The sequence below is a fragment of the Uranotaenia lowii genome, unplaced genomic scaffold (genome assembly GCF_029784155.1).
Source record: "Uranotaenia lowii strain MFRU-FL unplaced genomic scaffold, ASM2978415v1 HiC_scaffold_240, whole genome shotgun sequence".
Taxonomy (NCBI): Eukaryota; Metazoa; Arthropoda; class Insecta; order Diptera; family Culicidae; genus Uranotaenia; species Uranotaenia lowii.
In genome coordinates this window covers 17,430-31,435 of record NW_026598136.1, presented here as the reverse complement: position 1 = coordinate 31,435, position 14,006 = coordinate 17,430, and positions in this window count along the sequence as shown.

Genomic DNA, 14,006 nt, shown 5'->3' with positions numbered 1-14,006 from the left:
GTCACTGTCAATAATTTGACAGATGGTCTTAGATAGGATCAGTCGAGTTTCGGTATTTTTTACCGAAAAAGGTCTGTAACATTTGACAGCTGTCACTTCTCTGCCATGGAAAAAATTACCGAACGGTTTAACGATTTACACATGTTAGGATTTCGGTAAAAAAATTACCGAACTCGGTAATTTTCGTTTACTGTGTCTAGTTTTTACCGAGTTCGGTAAACCGGTTCTTGATTTACCGATGTTCGTTAATATTTATGTAAACAAATCACTTTGCCGTAAATTTTCGGTAAAAAAACACCGAAAACTGTAAACCAGTGTCGATGTCATCGCAAACGTCAAATTTCGAGCGTCCGTTTCTGGCAGCTTTGAGTGCAACTGTCTCTTTCTGATAACCGCGATGTACTACCGTGTGCTGGAGCGGGATGCTAAAAATAACAACCGTGGCCGTTTTAGTCTCCCGAATAGAATTGCACCATGAAAAAACCATGAATTCCATATTCACAAACCATAAATTGTATGGTTTGTACCATGATTATAATCATCCAAGATACCGTGAAAATACATTGGAATTAATAATAACCATGAAAAAGGGGTATTGTTATGCAGCGTGACCATGAAAAAAGTAGCGACTTTCCATACATTGAGGAGCCCAAAAATATGAAGTTCATTGTTGTAGCATCTTCCAATTTTTCATAGTAAAATCATGAAAATCCGATGATTTTCATTGTGAAACCGCTGTAATAAAAATTGTTGCTCATGGTGGGGTTTTGTACTCGGTTTTTGTTCTGTCATCGTTTTCTCATATTTGTATTATAAAAAACGAATAAATTTATTTACATTTATTATTTATTCTATTAATCTTGACACATTACTCACAATTCATCATTCACTGGACTGGTTTAGAGCTCGCATCCCGGCATCCATTGGCTACCGGAACCTGTCTGTAATGTTGCTCACGGAGGTAACGTACCGACCGTCATCTACTCCCGGTTGCCCAGTAACGACTGACTCTCTGTGATGCCGTGCTACGTTCATATGCCAAGCAACTATACACACACATGTACGCATCCGTAATTAGACTAGGGGCAATGGAGTATGAAATGCAGTGTCACCTTCTAAGTGCGATACTACATTCACTTTCCTTTTTTTAAATTTTTATTTTTTTTATCTTCCCTATCTACGGTTAGCCATCGCTCTTTCAACTATGAAATTCTCACACGTAGTACAAGCTTCAGCAAAGTAATTCTCACGGGTCGTCACACAGGTCACATTGACTCAGTATTCGAACCGATCGATATGAACGGCTCATATATTTGTAATAATCAACTTCAAATAACAGATTATTTTCTTTAACTTATGCCCTTCATTGCATCTTTATTTCAAGTGAATATCCTGATTAAATTTCATTTCATTTTACTTGTCTGTCAAGCTTTCTCTCTCTCTCTCTCTCTCTCTTTCTCTCTCTCTCTCTCTCTCTCTCTCTCTCTCTCTCTCTCTCTCTCTCTCTCTCTCTCTCTCTCTCTCTTTAATTGTTACTCTAAGACGTTCTTGAGAGGAAACTGCAAACCTCTCTTTAATTCCAGACTTATTTTCATTGTACCAATACAAATGACACATGTATTTTATTATTTATCTGCATCATTATCCATTTCACATTTCAATGATCGAGATCTCAATCCATTTGCCCTTTCTAAAAATGTGAATCAAAATCACTGGAACACATTCGTCCTGCACATTCAAATCCATTTGATCATAAGCTATCGCTTAATTTTTTCAACCGTCAAAAGCTTGCTTTCTTTTTCCCCATCTGAAACCTCTTCCGCAGAAATAAACTAACAGAAATCTTTATTTACTTTAACATTATCAGCAAGCATAATTATAGATTCGTCTTTACATCTTCAACAGGCAGAAACCTCAATCCTCTTTAACCTTTTGAAGAAAATTCTTAATTCACTTTAACTAAATCAACACCCAAAAGTCTCTATCCGCTTTCACATAATCAACAACACCGGAAGTCTCATTCCTCTTTTTTTTATAATCAACAGGTCTTAGTCAAGCTTAGTCAAAATTCACATTCTCTAAATTTAATAACAAATCTTATTCATGAATGGAAGTGCCATTAAGTGTCAGTTGGATGTCCCGTCACAACTGGAATTTTAAACTCATGTCTCATCACAATAATCTTGACTCCGTTGTCTCCAAGAAATATTAATTGATGTGCCAGTATCGTCAAGGCATTTCTCAAATTCTCAATTTATCGGACCCAGTTGCTTGTTAAAAAAACTTTCCCATTTTTAATACAATCTTCGATCACTACACTTTGACCTTCAAGCAACGTTTAACGATAGTCATACCGCGATTACTACACAGAAAAAAATAATGACTATTACGTGTCATTGAAAATGGTTACCTTTAAAATAAAACTGCCTATAATCGAAAAACCATGTACATTTAAGTTAAAATCATTCAAATTTACAGCAAATGTCCTGTAACAGAATGGAGCATGACATTTGCCGTAGTTTTACAGGTCAAAGGCAATAATTTGTAGTGAGCAGGTTTTTTACAGGCTGGTTTCAAATTCCAGGACAATGAAAATAAAGGTTGTCAATCAAAATCACAAAAGCTATTATGCTAGTTACTGTTCGACTGCCAACATTTTCACAATTCAGGAGATTACACAAGTCAGCTAAGCAAAAGTGACAATTACTCCGAAAACAGCGATGCGATGAATTTGCAGGACCAAGCAGGAGGAAGAAGAGGTAACTTTTTTTTTCATTAGAAGCTCAGAACAGATTTTCAACTTTAATTTTTTTTTCTAGCTCAAAATAAACCGGATAAATGGAAAAATTGTTTTCGGTTGGCTTTTTCAAAAGCCTTTCCTGTGTGATTGCTATTGATTTCGACGCATGGAATTATTTGCATCGATGGAGACGGTCTTACCGCCAACAAACTCGCTGATTTGGCTAAATTAAAGCGGCATTTGACGGAGCAACCTGTACGGAGATGGGTTCTTGTAAGATGGAATTCCATCCGTGTGTTTTCGTTCCCAGGAACGATAGGAGAAAGTATTGACATGATGAGATTAAATAATAATAAATAATGCTTACTGCAAATAGTTTGTTTTTACTCAGAATTGAAAAATCGCCATCAATTCAGGTTACTAAAACATAAACAAGACAAATTCCAATAGGAACGTTCTTTCCAAATTTACAGCCTGTAATTTTAGAGCAGCCTGTAGAAAAATACGATCACGTAAAAATAAATTTCACGTGATATATTTTCGACCTGTAAAATTGCGGTAAAAGTCCTGCTCCTTTTTGTTACAGGATATTTACCGTAATTTTACAGCAATTAATTTTTTCTGTGTACAGTCTGTCAACCTCAAAGTTGGACCACAACGCTTCCTTGTTTTCCCTCCCAATCCAAATTTGTAAATCACAACACATTGACCTCCTCATATTCACTTTCCGACCCAAACAACACATCATCTCGTCCATCACCGAGGGTAGCTAAACTCTATGTAATGATATTTAACCCGCCAAACAAGCTGTTTTTGACTCCTCAAAAGTAACCACTTCAAAATCCAACAGCTAACTGCGGAAATCATTCAACGATGTTTACCTCCCTTGTCCTGTAAATACCCGTAAACTACATGACACCGCACATCCATCTTCAACTTTTGAAGAAAAAAACAGTGAATTTGGAAGTCTTCGACCACATATCAAGGGTCAGTCCCTCCATAAAAAAAACACCTCAATGTTCCTCTTCCACTTCAATACAAATGCAAACATTACCACCTTTAGGAACAACCATAACTCGAGAACTACATCTTGATGTTTCCGTGACATCCCAAAGTGAACGCTCGTCCAATGGAACATCAATATTCCTTTCCAGGTGACCAAAACACTTCCGTACGAATGAATAACGAACCTGAATTCCACCTCTATTCCTCCTTTACAAAAATAAACCATGTAACTTCTCACACTCCCTAGCTGAAAAAAAACACGTTTCGCCCCAACTCTCACTGTCCACAGCGATCACACAAATCAAAACACCCTGTTCCTGTAAGGAGCGCCTCAACCAATCAATGTCATAATCCAACCTGTCATTCATATCCTCCTTTCATCATAAAACATTGTAAACATTTAACGGCAAAACGTCTTCTAATATGCTGGCCTTGGAGTTCAAACAACGACCCCACAAATTATATACACAACAAGAGCTTAAAACTTCGATACCCATTGGTATAACGATCAACAAAAAAAAATTTTTCAGTCTCTTCCTCCTACCTACCACCAACGACCAACCAACCTTGGTGCTATTTTATCATTCGACTCAAACATCTTCTTCTGCTGTGGCTGTGACTCTCTAGAATCTCTTGCTTCACTCATACCTCGACAAGACTAACCGCCTCCAGCAGACAAACATGTACCACACGGTTTTTTCCTTACACTCAGAAATGAAAAAAATATGAAAATTATTATATTTCAATAACTCCGATATTTCTCTGTCATTAATATCCAGAAATATTAAAAAATAACTATTTCAGATATTTAAATTTATGCATCCGAATAATTTCTTGGCGTGTAATGATCCAATGCATAAAATTTAATAACCGAGAAATTATATATTATTTTCTTCAAACAAACGCTTTGTGCGTTTGAGTCCCAACTAAACGGGTATGAGCACATGCTAGATTCTTCAGTTGCTAAATGCCTTTCAACTTGACTGCATGCAGATTCCATTCTCTGTAAATATTTAACTGAATCATATTTAAAAAGGATGGACTCAATTGCAGTAAGTAATATTACCAGCGAAATGCACATGTTTTTATGCTATGGTCAATTATGCACATTGACCATAGAACATGAACAAAAATCAAACGATTTTCGTTTGGTTTTTCTGTTTATTTCTGCTTTAAGCGTTTGCCTTTACTTTACGGCTCAAACTTTTATTTCTGACCACCAGATGTCGTTCCATAACATTTCTCAATGCATAAATTTTAATCGCAGAAATATTTCCCACACAGCAATTTTTTTTTTGCTGGAAATCAGCAAAATTTTGCTGGTTTTTGTCCCGCTGACTTTCCAGCAAAATTTCCAGCAATATCGATTGCTGGAAAAATCAGCAAACATTAATGCTGGTTTCCAGCAATTCAAATTGCTGGAAATCAGCAATCCAGATTGCTGGAAACCAGCTATTCCAATCAAAGCATTCGGCTGTATTTGGTATCAAATTTATATTTCAAATCAAATTTAAATATTGAAACTGGCTGTGCACATGATAAGTAATAAACAACATATGTTTTCTTCCATTTTTTTTTATTATGAATTAAATGATTTAGCAGAGACATATGTTTTGTCAATATACCAATACCGCCTCCGGGGTGGCAGCTTTGTGCCAATGTGATAATCATCCGCCACCTGAAATAGAGATTCGATTAATACCTTTCATGAATCTGATAAATCCATTTTCCAATACAAACTCACCCTTGACTTGATGTCTGGTTGCTAGAATATAGAGGAAAATAAAAAAATAGTATTAACATAAACAAAATTCGTGAAAAAGAGTCTCACCTTGCTTCAGCGTACGAAAACAAACAGACTCCAATTTGACAACTCGATTGCTTATTTTCAGGCAAACTAGACCGATTGCTGGAAAGTCCAGCAATTTGAAAACCGATTGCTGATTTTCCAGCAAAAATGACAAGAACACAACCGAATGCTGAAAAATCCAGCAATAAGAAAATCGATTGCTGGTTTCCAGCAAAAATTTGGATTGCTGAACGATTCCAGCAATTTTTTTTGCTGGAAACCGAGGCAAAAATTTACAGTGCAGTGAGAAATATCCCAGTAATTACACCATGAGAAATATCCGTGTGCGTAAAGAGGGAGATATGTGAAAATACCTAAAATATAACTGTTTGATATTTTATTTATTTCTGAGTGTACATGCTTCTCCAACTTCTCACCAATACTCAATCCAACCTCTCATCACACCGTCCACATGTGTACTCCTTCATCAAACCTCCGACTCATCTGTCACTGCCAAAATCATTCCTTATCAATACCAATCGGCGCCGAGAACTATCATACATTTTCACTCACTATTGGCAACCGTGGAAGTGTACCAACAACTGTTACCTCGCTGATTAGGCAAAGTAGAAACCAAATTTTCTCCACAATCAACATTGGATTGTGGCGCCACCATCACCTATGTTTGCCCTTTCCAGCCCACTTAACAGCGCCACTCACATGCATGATTCCAAAAACAGACCTCATTCAGGCTTCAAAATTTACTCAAAATATCATTTGTAAAACGTTGATCTCTGAGCCACACACACATTTGTCCTCTTTACTTAGCAAGACATAAGAGTCATCAAAATTGTCAATCCTATTCTTTCCTTTCCGATTTCACCTCTTCCTGTCTTCCACCATTGAAACTCATTACTTCCTCCATCCTGAAAAGGGGGACTGACTCCTTTCTTCGTTCTCAGTTTTGAAGCTTCACAGCATCACCAGCATTTAAGCTCAGTATTTCCACCATCTTGGAAAAAGATCACCAAATCAGCTCATTTAGCAATTCCGCCATCTCTCCATACTTTCTGCATTGAAGCTATAGTATCAAAGTAATCAGCATTTAAGCTACCAGCATTTAAGCTATCAGCATTTAAGCTATCAGCATCGAAGCTACTTCACAAACTTTTCCGCATTTAAGCGACTACAACCCATTCTATCCGCATTCAAGCGATTATTCTTTTTCCGTCTTGATTCGATTAACTTACCCAACTCAAACGCCATTTTGAATCCTCGTTGCCAGTGTAATGTTGCTCACGGAGGTAACGTACCGACCGTCATCTACTCCCGGTTGCCCAGTAACGACTGACTCTCTGTGATGCCGTGCTACGTTCATATGCCAAGCAACTATACACACACATGTACGCATCCGTAATTAGACTAGGGGCAATGGAGTATGAAATGCAGTGTCACCTTCTAAGTGCGATACTACACTGTCCCATTCGCAGTGTGTTCGTTGCTAGAATATGAAATATTATTAAAATGATTGTCTCTTGTCAACTTTAACTTTAACTTACCGTGCGCCCATCTCCGAACACTTCGAATAAATTTAAAAAAACTTACGAAAAACCAGATTCCCGACCGAAAATGACTACGAAGAGGAAAAAAAAACGTCCCCGAGCTGCGGCTGTCAAAAAATCACCCATACACGATAAACTTGGAAATGTAAACTCATGAAAAATTTACGCTCGCCGGATGCTGTTTTTACCATGAAGTTCATGGTCACATTGAAATTCAATGGAAAACGAATGTGAAACCATGGTTCTGTTCTGTTCGGGCTGTACTCGATTCTTTCGCCTGACATTTTCTTGTTTTCGGATATGTTATTCGTTTCGGTCATCGCGCGCCGGTTTTTGAAGCGAGAAAAAAAAATATGTTTATTTATTCGATGCGTATTTCGCTTGAAACTCCATTGATTGTTCAAGGATTCGTCAGTCAGTAACACGTAATACTATTTGTGTTCCGGTGTGGAGGTGATTCTGTTTCCTGTTTAGAAAAAAAAAGCAAATTTGAATCTTCCGATGTGTTCCGGCCAATTCAACCGTGATGTCTGCCTGAGGTAACGCACAGAAATCAGCTGACAACAGACAATTCCACTTTTGCCAAGAAGTGTGTGGGCGGGAGCCCGAGCAATCAAGAAGGATGATGTTATGGAGTTCCTGCTGTCAAAGACTTGTGTCCGGAGGTGAGAAAAATGGTAATCGAATAACAATCATTCCACCAAATATTTGCTTTATCTTTTCGAGTTGGAAACCTAATTTATTCGTTTATTTTCAGGTTTTACTATTTGCATCGGATGTGAAAAAAAGTTCTGAACGGACTGCCTGTTTCCGGAAAACGACTGTCTTGTCGTTTGGGGTTGCTATTCGCAAGAAAAATCCGGACCCGAAATAGCGGTGGCTAATGGATTCAGGTTCAAATTGAGCACCTTTCCTTCGCCTGGGATAATCATCTTTTTGGATTAGGATAGTGTTCCGTATGATGAGCCAGCGTGAAGGATTAAATTTCGAATGCAGCCGATGCACTGATGGATCCAGAAAAGTGAAAACAAATTATCTCGACGTGAGTAGCTCAAAACTTAGGTAAATTCCTGGAAAAAAAAGTTGGAAAGGTTGTATATAAGACACAACCACAAAGTTTTCATAGAATTACTATATCTTTATTTTTCTCTTTTTAATTTCATTTCACGAAAATTGAACGTTTTGTAACGAGTTTGTTCATAAACACTTTTTTTTAGAGTTCATATCAACATGAACTAGAAGATTTAACAATTAGTGCTTCATTAGTTATTACAATTGTAGACCTTATTTTTATCTTGTTATCGAAAGTGGAGTTTCTAGTCAGCCTCAACACTTCGATATGTTAACCAATTAAACAACAGCGAATACCTTCTTTGCGTTGAAAGGATTTAATTAAAGAATTACTGAGAAACTAATTGATTTGCTTTAGTTTCTATTTACATGCCATAAATATCATAGCACACGCAATAAGTAAACCCTTCAATCTTTCACAAAATTACAGTAGAGTTAACAAATTTCGGTAATTGGCCCAAATCACTTCCGCGTTCTCCTCTTACTTGTGATGAACAGCACAGCATAATTTTTGTTGCTTCAACCGACCGCACAGGAGAAGGCCCAAAAACCAAATGATACCAGGACGGTGCAATCCTTTCCCTTTTATAAGTTTGGATCTAGTGCAGTTTGGGTCGACCGTCGACGACACTTTTATAGATATGCCGAAAACAACATCGTGTACACAAAACAACGGTATAGCGTAAAGTGTAAAAACGAAAACAGGTGGACCGTATGTCTTACTATCGATCCACAAAGGCTTACTTTGATCCGTCGGTTTTCGTTCTGGGCAATTGAAAGAAGGTACAAAAACACATCTAGGGAAGAATTTCATGCATGTAATTCTGGGAAAAAGTATGTAATGTTTTATGTTGAGCAAATTAAAGGCGAATAAATTAAAACCGAATAAAACTCGCGTTAAGTTGCCCGGTGGCAAGTGGGAAGCCGTGGTTCCGTGCCGAATACAAGTTCACACACAAAAAAAGGCCGATGTACATATTTGTGGCTTTTAGAGATCCTTGCTCCGGTTGGCGAGAGCGATGAAATTGAAAATTTCTACTCCTTCATTGTCGAAAATTGCAATGAAAATTGTCGTTTCCGCGTATAGCGGTCTACGAACGGGTGAAATTCACTCAAATCGCTTACGCATTCTCCTCCCGCTCGTCGTGAAGAACAGCGGGCCCATGGGTAGTAAACAGCAAGATTGATCGCATACAAGCAGCATCAACAGCAGCGCTCACAAATTTTTTGGTCGTTCCAACCGACCACACGGGAGAATGCCCAAAAACATAGTGAAACCGGTGCGATGCAATCATTGCCCTTTTATAACTTCGGATCTAGTGCAGTTTGGGTCGGCGCTCGAGTTTTTTTTGCTCGGGTGTTTTGCGTACTAATTTGTATATGCGCTTTAATAGTATTGGTGTACTAACACACAACCGATCCGAATTATTATTCGGAAAAGATGTCCTTGAATTGGAAAGTTTTCGTGACGCAAGATCCGTTCGAGATTTTCAATTTGTACCCCTATAGTGTTCCCGTAAGACGTAATTCTACGTCAAAAAACTCAAAACTTACCACTGAAACGCGCAGAACGCCCTTTAATCTGTATATTTCCTAAAACAAAATTTATTTGAATTTTCCCTCTGACGAGTTTATCATGTTTCACTGATTTTTTATTTCATTTTTTTTTGGTTTGGATAAAAAATTGAAAGGATCTGATTCGTGTGAAAAATTCATTCGACCCGGTTGGTTTTACGGGATTGCTCGATGTTGAAAAGAATTCAAGTACAAAAATGAAGATTTCAGGTCTTCCATATTTTTTTGCTTGTTTTGATGTTTCCCTCGTTTACAGGAGCTTCTACAGATCGGAAGTATCTCTACCGAGGGCTCACATTGCAAGGACCATCTCAGCAGCAGCCAGCAGTAGAATTAGGCCACGTTCAGATATAGTCCGCTTGAAAATCGGACAGCGTTCGAAACTTGTAAGTACTTTTGAAAGAACAACAAATAAAAATGAATGTGAAAGAAAATATTCTTAAATGTTTTCAGGTTTTTCAATTTCTATAGAAAAGGTTTCCAGATAGTTTTATTTGACTGATTGTAAGGTAAGTTGAAAACTTCCAATGCCTACATGTTTCGAATGAAATTGAATACCTACCCATTATTTTCATGTTAATAATTATCTCTCTTCATTTGATACTACAATAGTTCTAACCAAGAGATTTTTTAATAGAGATTTTGGTGATTTCGAGAATCTAAAATTTTAAACAGAAATGTCGTCTGGAAAGAGATTTTTTGTCTAAAACTAAAATATCTTATTTGGTTTTCAAATCTAAAATTTGAAGCACAGTTTGAAATTCCCAAAATGTTAACCAGAATCAATCTGATCGGAAATCAGCAACACACAAATAAATTTACAAAACAATATTTAATCTTTAATTAAAATTTAAAAAACAGTAATTAATCTTTATTTTTTCAGTAATCATTCAAAAATGAACCCGAATAACAAAATACTATTACCAAACAGTAACTATAATAGTTATAAAACTATTTGGAACAGCGTAAAAAAACTTTTAGAAAACGATAACTGACATCGTAAAAAACATTCCACTAATTGTGAATTCCAAAACGACTGTCTGCTGAATATGGCGTTAAGTTATGTTACTGTTTAAAACTGTTAAAACGATTGTATGGAACAATTGTTCTGCAAACAGTTGAGATAACATCCAAAAACCTTTCATGGAAAACGTATTCAGATAATCAAACTGTTGCTGTTATGGGTTTATTCTAAAGTTATCTATTAACTAAACGGTAACGATAATAGTTTTCAAACGATTCAATATAAGGTTCTTCCAACGTTACCCAGCACCGTTTTGAATGGCGACCCTCACCCACACATGAAAATATTTTTGCGGATTTTCGGATGTGAAATTTATCATCGATTCAATTTATTTATTTTATCTTTATTAAGTTTGGATTACTTACATAACAATAAAAATTAAAACTGGTTTCCTCCTGTAGAAGATCCTCCCCAGCCATAGGTAAAACGAAAGGTTGGTATCGTAGCTCCAGCGCTACTGGATGTAGGGAAGCCATCGAGGGAGAATGCGTGGAAGCTGAAATTAATTATATTATCATTCTAATTCTTTAATATTTTAATTATGATTACTTACAGAGTTTACAGAAACAATCCCGTTTCTCCGGTTATTTCGCAGGGTTGTCTCAAAACAATCCCGGTTTTTTTTTCGTCTGCTAGAGGCTACGATGCAATCCATTTCGCCTCCAATGTTTTTCGCCAAACGCACCGGTTTCTTCCGGCCACCCATTCGGATTGGTTGTGTGGACCTGCAATCGTCGTGCAGAACCGTTGAAGAAACCACGGAAACTCCGAAAACTGCACAGTAAACGCAGCGAAAACTCCGGTGATGGTCCGTGCCAAAAGCAAAAGCGAGCAGAGAAAACAAAAACAAGATTGTGCTGTCTGAGCCAATGATGCCAGTTATCCTGAGTTTTTGAATTAATACCGATCATGATGGCTGCGAATATTTAATATATGGATTAAAATTACACCATTTTAGTTTTACAAAAAATACTCAAAACAATTAAATTAGAAGGCGATTGATGACTTCCATTAAATAATAGCGTTTCGTTTATTAGCAGAGGCAAATTAGTTATCCACGAATTTTGCCCTAACTGCTGTCATTGTTTATTAATTCAGAAGTTAACAGTTTTGAGCGAGATTTGAACCTCAAGTAGGCGGGGGTTAGGGTTGGGGTGAGTATAAGCGTTAATAGAGCAACCATTGATTTGCATCGTCCCGAGTGACGATTTTGTTCGTTTATTTAGAAAAAGCCTTCCCCCGTTGCGGTGGAGAGAACGGAAACAGTATAAATTACATTCAACCAAGAGGTTAAAATAAACTTTAGCTTAAATTAAATGTCGATTTTAAATTCAATTCTTGTGAAAAAAATGTCAACAACTAATGACAATATTTTAAAACAATTGTTAAGTGGTATTAGGTATTTGTGAACTTGTGAAAAGTACATCATTAAATTCAATTGAAGACTCATTTTAGACATTTGAGAAAAATCCAAAATAGAAAATTGAGTTTGAAAATTGCGCATGCATGCTACACACCAAATTTGTGATTGCTGATTGTTTCTTTATAACACGCATTATTTTCAATGAAAAATGAATTAAAATTGTAATTAAGTCCATGGATTCGTAAAAAAAAACTTTCATAATCATCTTACATAATGGAGCGTTGTTAAAGGCATCTTGTAAGGCCGATGACATAGTGAGAACGATTTGGCGAACACGACCAATGCGAACTCAAGTGGCGTGAAAAATTGGCATCTCCTTCGTTGCATTTAATGTCAGGTTTGAGCGATTCACATACATATCCATCAAATGTGGTTCGCCACATTAATTCGCATCGCATCGCATCGCGTGCACTATGTCATCAGCCTAAATCAAGAGCTGAACTTCAAAAGTAAAAAAAAATTAAATTAATTCCATAAATGTATACTTTTTTTTATACAAAACCAACTGGCATCTCTGACCGGGTGTTTCGTAGATTTTGACGTGTGAGTTTGACGAGTATGACAGAAGGGATGAACGGTTTGTTTAACGGTTCGAGTTCAGTTTTAAGATTAATGAAAAATTGAAGGAAATCGTTCATATCATGCTATCACCTTTTCAGATACCGTCGCACGTGTTTACATGAACGTTCATATTTCGTTGTTATCGTTGGCGAAGTAAAGTTTAGGAAAACAGCTACGTTTACAGATACAATCACTATTTCTGAAAACGTAGATGTATCGTAGAGACTGTTCAAGATATGGTTTTCTAGCATGCGGGAAGCACTGATCCTGTGCGTTGGTTGGTTCTGGAATAATGAAAAGCGAAAGGAAAAGTTCAGGTGGTGCGGTGTTAAACGGTGGATAACTGAACACTAATTGGAAATGAAATTTCAAAAGTGAGAAGTCTAAAATGGGATTTAATATGACAAAGATTATTACATATTTATTTATGTTTCAATTTTCAGAGTACCGTGAGGCGTTGATTCTACGGCATTCAGCGAACATTATCTTATAAATTATAGAATTGGTAGTGCTGGCATGCGTGCAACAAAGATGGTATTATTATGTGGCATGTGATTATATGATAGAAGAATAAATATTAAATTGAGAGTTTGTAAATATATTCCAAACTATTTTCTGAATATAAGTATTTCATATGGTTGAGCTTTTAAAACATTGTGCGGTTAGTGCTTTTGTTCTTTATTATTCGGATTATCATAAATAAAACGTATCAATTGCGGTCATAGATTAAATTAATAATTAAATAACAAAAAATATGAACTTCAGTGGATTTACATAAAATGATTAATTAATAACTTGAAAATGTTAATCACTTTTGGTGAGGTTTAGTTTTGTCTAACTTTATTAGGATTCTGCGAACCAGTTGCATTGCAGCTTTAGTATTCGAATGATAATTTGGATATATGATTTTTTTTAAATTAAAAACAATTATATAGTAAACACTAAACAACATGTCTGTTAAGAAATGTTGTGAGGCGTTAACAATATATGTATATTAATTTAATTCCTATTTTATAGTTTTTAGCTACAGTCAATTTGAATTCATTGATTTTCACAATTCTCAATAAGGCATGGATCCCGATGGGAAGGTCGAAATCCTGAATTACCGATGTGGTTTATTTCGCACAGCACGAACTTCGATGTGAGATAACACGAGTCGATTCCAGAAAGTGCTCCATGCAAAAAAAACGTCGTTTTAACTGAGCCTCTATTGCTCATCAGAATGGATATGTTTCGCTTGTAGTGTCGTCTGAAAA